Genomic DNA, 7,038 nt, shown 5'->3' on the forward strand with positions numbered 1-7,038 from the left:
CATGCAGGACTTCAAACTAAAGGTGATTCCAAAAAACAACGTAGTTTCCACTCAGGTCTTTTTCCATTGCAAATTTGCGCATCTCAGATTCGAGAGCCCCAGAAGTTCCTCTCGCGTCTGTCACATTGAAAACAAAAGAAATTTTTTCATACTCTTTTACGACAACAGTTTAGAGAAAGAGGTCAGGACTATTGAATTGTCTTGTTATACTCATAGCGACAGGAAATTCTCTATTACCTTTTCATTTCCTATATTTTCAATGGAAACTAACTTTAACTTCGAGACTCACCTTGTAATTCCAAATCAGGTTGTACGCTGTCAGATCTTGACTGAATCTGTAAAAAAGATCCGTTTAAATACCATTGCTTTTTCATCTTTCAAACGACTAGAACATTTCCCATTTTCTTAATATGAACACTTACTTGTAATAAAACAACTGGATTTAAATTCTCACATCTCTCCTGGCTTTGAATCCTATTTTTGTCTCCAATGCGAGGGATATCCTTCAAGTTGATTCCTTGACGTTCCTCTCGCTTTTCCTGAGCTGTAACAGACAAGTATAGCGCGTGAAATAACAGGCTTATACGTACATACAAGCATGCATCATGAAATTTTGGAACACGATTGTTGCTTTAAAACGTACTCTGCAAGCTTTACATTGTCACGAATTGATAAATGATCTTCTTTAGTCTCCGGTGGCTGAAGGAAAGATAAAAACTTTCCAACAAAATTGCTTCTTTACAAAAAGGTTTTACACTTCTGAATGAATTACTATTTAATTATTTCGTCAGTGGGGCAGTTGGCACAGTATAAGGATGAATGATGGAGTTTAGTTACCAAAGCAGTTGATACCACTTAGTCACTATTATGATTGGTTAGTCAGAACCACTGCAATGGGTTTATGTAAATAATGGCCCTCGCAAAAAATTCTCAAAGATTTCCTACCTCGTCAGGGCTTTCAAGGTAATAGAGCAAACCAGCAGGCTGTGAAAATCGTATTCAAATTTATTACATAATGGTTTATGAACCAAAACTTACGAACAGGAAATCCCGCATTTAAACTTTATTGTATATTTTAGACATTAAAAACTATAACTGCTTTAATACGAACATTATTCTCACAAGTAATGCCATTGCTCTTGGATGACCTGTTGTCCAGAGAGCCACTAGATGTCCACTCAATTGCCTATATGCCAACAATAAAGATTATAAATTACTTATGGAGTATGCTTGTTAGTCTCAATTGAACTATTTACAGATGGCTAGTATATAGAGGATTATAAAATCACAAGTTTTAAGATGAATCTAAGAATGTTGCTAAAATACAACTCAGGTCCTCCGGATGGAATCGAGGCTATACATCTGCAACAATTTGTTAATTTATCACACTAATTCGCACCTGTTCAGTAGCGAACGTCTATCAGTGCTTTGCGTAATCATGGCCATGCGTAAGTGTTTTGGTAGAGCGCCCTTGGCAAGCGCCAAATCTTGTATTTTTGCCGCGGTTTCTTCATCAGCTTCCTAAAGTGAAGTTCTAAATAAATATCAACAGATGATTTTAGGCACTTCACACGGTGCAGGAATATTCTAGAGGTTTTAAAGGGTCTTAATTTCGTGTGGTATTATACACACTTCAAATTCAAGCCAGGAACAGTTGATGGAAAAATTAGTCAACTATACGTTCTCAGTGACAAGAGCATTGCACCGGCATCGCAAAAGCGATTCCTGCCGGAGGATCTATAGTTGACTCATTTTTCCATCAACTGTTCCTGGCTTGAATTGAAGTGTGTATAATACTTCTCAAAATTAAGACGCTTTAAAACCTCTTAAATATCAACTGAACTAATATGTACATTCATCAGAGCTAAAAAAGGGCAGAGCATTATAAATGACGTTCGTCAAAAGCAGAAAATTCTGAATGGATCAATGAATGAATAAAACGTACCTCGATTATCGCCTTCAGAACCATACCAGCACCTTTCACAATTGTTGTCGACGGATGCTGAAATTGTTGAGGAACGAATTCAAAACCACGATTGGTAAGAACTATTAGCGGGGCAATAGTAAAACATACATAAGCGAAGAAATGGTAAAATTGGTACTATTTATTGCCGTTTTATCGTAAACCTACCTGGAACAATCGATAAATGCAATGACCGATTTCTAGACACACAAATAACAGACTTCATGAGTTGCTCCCATGCATAGGTCAAGCTAGTGGTCGTGGTAGACTTCACTAAAAATGTAAAGAGAGAAAGGCAATTTAATCAACTCTCAACGTCAGTCAAAGAGCTATAAACTACTAAGAAGGCAAGTTGAATGAAAACTCCTCAAATCTCTTTGTAGCATACCTGCAACTTTCTCCAGTAATTTCCCAAACTGTTCATCGTCTGTTGTCTCACTAAGAGGAATATGCAATAGTCGATTTATTATAACAGACCACATGATTGATTCAAAATATTAGAAGCAATCACACCTTACTATTAGTTTAACATGAATGTCCAACTTCACCCCCCACATTATTTTGATATATTGCAAAGCAACTTGAACTTCACCTATAAGGAGGACACAGAGCAAACGTCAAAAAATCAAGCAATCCACTTATACCTAAAACCCCAGTGGAACGATTCTAGAACAAAAGTTTTCATGGTTAATCTATTTCCTGTGTTAATTAGAAAGGTAGTCCAAATTACAAAGGCAGTTGCTACAAATCACTTGCTGAGTTTTGCAAGGGAATTTCTCTTCCAAAACAAGGCTATATACATACAAGAGGGATTGAAAAATAAAATGAATTGGTTCAGCATAGATTATAGGCAACCAAAACCACACATCTTACCACATTTATCGTGAGAATTCCTAACAAACTGCTTGGAAATTTTTCACAGGATAACAGAGAGCTTTTGTTTACCTGTTCTTGTCGAATGTCATAGTTATCGTGCCTTGGCTATATAAAACAACAGAATTGGTTTCGATAAAATTGGATCCTGTTAACATGCAAATTTCAAAGTTGGCTGAGTTTACGTATTTCGTTTCTTGCATCTATTTAGCTCGGAAATTTCGCCGCTATATTCTGAACGAAATACTCTTTTTTAAATTTAAATATGTCCGGTCTGACCATTTTGGCCACTTAAAGAAAAGCCCTGTCTTTACCTGCCATAGAGCACGCACAACATGTCGACAGCGGCGTGAGTCACGGCTTCATTATTCCTCTTCAAAGCTTTCACAGTTTTCACACCAACCTTCTCACGGAAGTGAACTGGTTGTGTAAACAGCATGTTTTGCAGTTAAAGATAAACGTTTCTCACCTAGTGAGCGTTGTGAAAGCGCGAAACCTGCTTTTGATCGAACCCAACTTCTCAAATCGTGAAACAGTGCTTCGAGATCTTTATCTCATATTTTGTTTTGGTCTCCTGAAAATAGACGAAACTTTTTAATTATTTTATGTATATATAGAACACCTGTGAAGGTAATAGCAGTCAGAATATGTATATTTTAGGGTTGAACACTAAATAAATTTATTGGCAAAGATATACAATACCTTCGTGAGCAATGAGCATTGTGATGGCATTAATGATAAGTCTTTCTTTATTCCCCGAGAAAAGTCCTACAAAATATTTAAAATCGTTTGAAATATATATTGGAGTTTAAAAGACTTAATATTCCAGCTGTACTTCTGGCGAGAAAATTTCAAAACTACCATTTCATGGATTCGGACCCAGTCAACTCTGCAACCAGAGTTACCGCAGCCTAGTCCCTAGGCCTCTTAACGTTCCTTATACGCGGCGAGGCGGGAACTGAGAGGCCTAGAACAAAATGTTTTGTATTTTGGCTAATGTGGGGACTTTTTATCCCCATTTTCTGTATTGAGGTCAGTTTACGATCTACGACGCGGTTAACTGGCCTTGTTCGACGTCGTTAGTCAAATATTTGCTTGAAATAAGCTACAGGATATTAATTATACTGCCAGGAGTCGAAATATTCATACAAACGTTTCAATGTCGTTCGCCGTCAACGCTATCGACTATCAAGAAAACTCGAGTCCGTACGTACATGTTTATGATTATAATAAACTTCTATCCACCCATTTAAATTATTCTCGCTTCCTTTATAACGGTTACTGTTGTAAATTGCAAACATTTACTTTAAAAACAATTCTAATTTCAAGTTCACAACATTAAATGGGCCGTTAAGATTAGAAAATATTTTGTGTTAGGCCTCTCGTGCGCGTTTCATTCGGTGACGTGACGGAAATATAAAACACGCGCAATGAGAGGCCTGGGACTAGGCTGGAGTTACGGTGGTTTTTAGGGAGTACTATTAGTGTTTTGTCTACATTTGTGTACAGAACAGTAGCAGGTTAGGGTATTTTTATTAAAACCATACTCTTTGCCTATACTGGATAAACCAGTTTAAATGTACCGTGTTGTTTGCAGACGTTTTAAACCCTGCTAAATGTTTTCAATTAGAAGCCGAAATGGGCAAATGTTTTCATTTGGCGTAACTATGCAGCCTAGCAATCGCTTAGTTTACACTAAAGGCTGCTTTCTACTTACGCGTTTTTTATACGCATGTACACATACGGAGAATTTAAATGCTTTTAAATTTTTATTAATTAACGTGCATCTACAATCATGTGCAAAAATTATGAAACTTTACGTATCTTAATCACATTTTTTTTCATTTTGACAACTATTATGTCACGAATTTTGTTAAACTATTTACTTCCCCCCCTTCCCCCATTGACAATGTTGAGAGTGATATTTTCGGCAAATCAAATGGCTTGGTATCATAGAAACAACATTGTTTTGGGGGTAGAGGGGGTAGATACTAGGTGTCATGACCGTGTCCCAATAATTTTTGCACATGATTGTAGGTCGATTTATTCACTTAGTCCTTTCAAAGGTAGCATGAACAAGGATTTAGATTTTTACGTGCGTGTACGTGCGTATAAAAAACACGTGAGTGGAAAACAGCCTTAATCCAGATTTTGACAGAACATTAAAACTCAATAAAAAGGCAATAATATTCTCTACACAGGATTTTGTCTGCAGAAAAGTACAAGATAAGAAGTTGTCAACTTACGTCTTGGGTGACTGCATGAAGTAGACCGCAGTAGGAAATATTGCAGTTAAATCTGTACACAGCCTCGGTTAAATTTCCTGCAAGGAACCAGTCATAAGACAATATAAGCTTTTGGAGATATTTCAAAAATTTAAAGTGAAATAAAAAGAGAAATATTTCACCTGGAGACGCAGCAAGGAATTTAAATTACTGCTTTCTACTTCTTCGTCAACAACATTATACAATGGACCCCAACGATAACCTTGAAAAATATATCATCTTAAAAAAACAATTCTCTTTTTGCTGTATGTAATGTATTGAACTGGCTAATAGGAATAATGCTATTGCCTGATACCTGACGAGAAGTGTAATTGTTGGTGTGTTATATGAGATCACATACGTCAGCAGGAGAATGAAATGAGGGATCGTATTTAGGGTAATCATAGCAGTACAAGATTTTCATCAGGAAAATTTTGACCATAATTTTCGCTCAATCATCTATGAATAAGCGTACAGTACTTTTCTTCGTTGGGGTCGTTTTTACGCAAACATCTCCGTTTCAACTGGCTCTAACACCGTCTAGCAAACCAGCCAATAATGTATCCCAGATTGAGTGAAATACAAACATTCAAAACAAGAAATATTTTTTATAGCTTCATACAAAATTTGCTTTCTTACACTACCTGTCAGGAGACGAGTAATTTCTCAGCCGACCGCTTGTGTATTCCGCCCCAACAACTGAGGATGGTTTCGATAGCAAATTTTGAAAATATCTGACAGCAAAAGAAGTTTGAAAACTATAATATTCTATACGGTATATACGGTAAATTCTGGAAAGTAACTACAAAAATAAAAGTATTTTAACTCGGCTGGATACTTTTTTGCAATTGGACATGTTCAAAATGGAAACGTGAAATAAAAAGGACAATAAAAGCAGTAAACGTGAATCCAGGTCAGAAGACATGGAGTGTTTGGAGTGTTTGGAGTGTTTTTTTTCAAGGTCAGACATGAACAATTACTGGAACTGACATGGAATGTCGCATGACTTAATGAGCTAAGGGGATGAAGGGTGACGATATTGTACGTCGCGGGATTCTTTCCAAAAGACACCTTTCTAAGAAACACAGCGTTCTTTGAACAGGATCCTAAATTTGACAGTGTCAAAACGATTTTAAAATGAGAAAAAGGATAGACTCTTAGAAAAATTTTATTAACAACATAACTCACTTTAATCCGAGGAGTTTCTTTATAGACGCTGAATTCTGACATTGATGTGATATGTTCGTCATCACTGAGACGAAAAATTTGTCATTTACTGTCATATCTCACATTCTTTACACAGGACAAACGAAATACTGTCTTAACAATATATCATTCAACTGTATTTTCCAAATTTGTTTTAAAAAACGACTCCACTTTGATGGAACTTTTCTTCTGCCTAAAACTGAGGCAAAAGAAATAACAAATACAGCTCAAAGTAAATTACAGACCTGGAAAGAATTTTGTCAAAAACGGTTAAAACGTAAATAAAGTAACCTGAATGTAAGTCATTTTGTCATTTACTTAAAATTTGTTTACTTAAAATGTTCACATACTTTATCATAACACCAACATTATTGAAAGAAGATTCCATCATCTTTTTCAGCAATTCCTCTCTCCTCTCTGATGTGAAAAGAAGCTGGAAAACAAAAGCAAAATGGTGCACAAAATGTAAAACTTCAATTTACAGAAATAACCGGTATCTTATCCTTTTGTTATTATATGGCTGGTACAGCAGCATCTGGTACATACCATTGTTCTAAACCACCACAGACAACAACAAATCCCTTAGGATAATCTGAGACCTAAGGATAGAAATGGAATGAAAGCCTGAGTTGAATTATTCAAATCACAAATATTCAAATGTCTGGCAATATCAAGTATATATATATATATATATATATATATATATATATATATATATATATATAAGTATAT

At 35.8% G+C, this 7,038-nt stretch overlaps 2 long non-coding RNA genes across 2 annotated transcripts; both read right to left on the reverse strand.

Annotated features, from left to right (window-relative positions):
• Positions 1-945: 945 nt before the first annotated feature.
• Positions 946-1,440, reverse strand: LOC114544953. Its single transcript, XR_003690695.1, has 3 exons — positions 1,400-1,440; positions 1,112-1,186; positions 946-984 (listed from the first exon to the last, which is right to left on the reverse strand). It is a non-coding gene; the product is annotated as an uncharacterized LOC114544953 (long non-coding RNA).
• Positions 1,441-5,119: 3,679 nt separating this feature from the next.
• On the reverse strand, positions 5,120-5,540 carry LOC114544952. The gene is made up of 3 exons (XR_003690694.1): positions 5,417-5,540; positions 5,244-5,323; positions 5,120-5,159 (listed from the first exon to the last, which is right to left on the reverse strand). It is a non-coding gene; the product is annotated as an uncharacterized LOC114544952 (long non-coding RNA).
• Positions 5,541-7,038: the final 1,498 nt, after the last annotated feature.

The sequence above is a fragment of the Dendronephthya gigantea genome, unplaced genomic scaffold (assembly GCF_004324835.1).
Source record: "Dendronephthya gigantea isolate DGI-Jeju-01 unplaced genomic scaffold, DenGig_1.0 001086F, whole genome shotgun sequence".
NCBI classification, from domain to species: Eukaryota; Metazoa; Cnidaria; class Anthozoa; order Malacalcyonacea; family Nephtheidae; genus Dendronephthya; species Dendronephthya gigantea.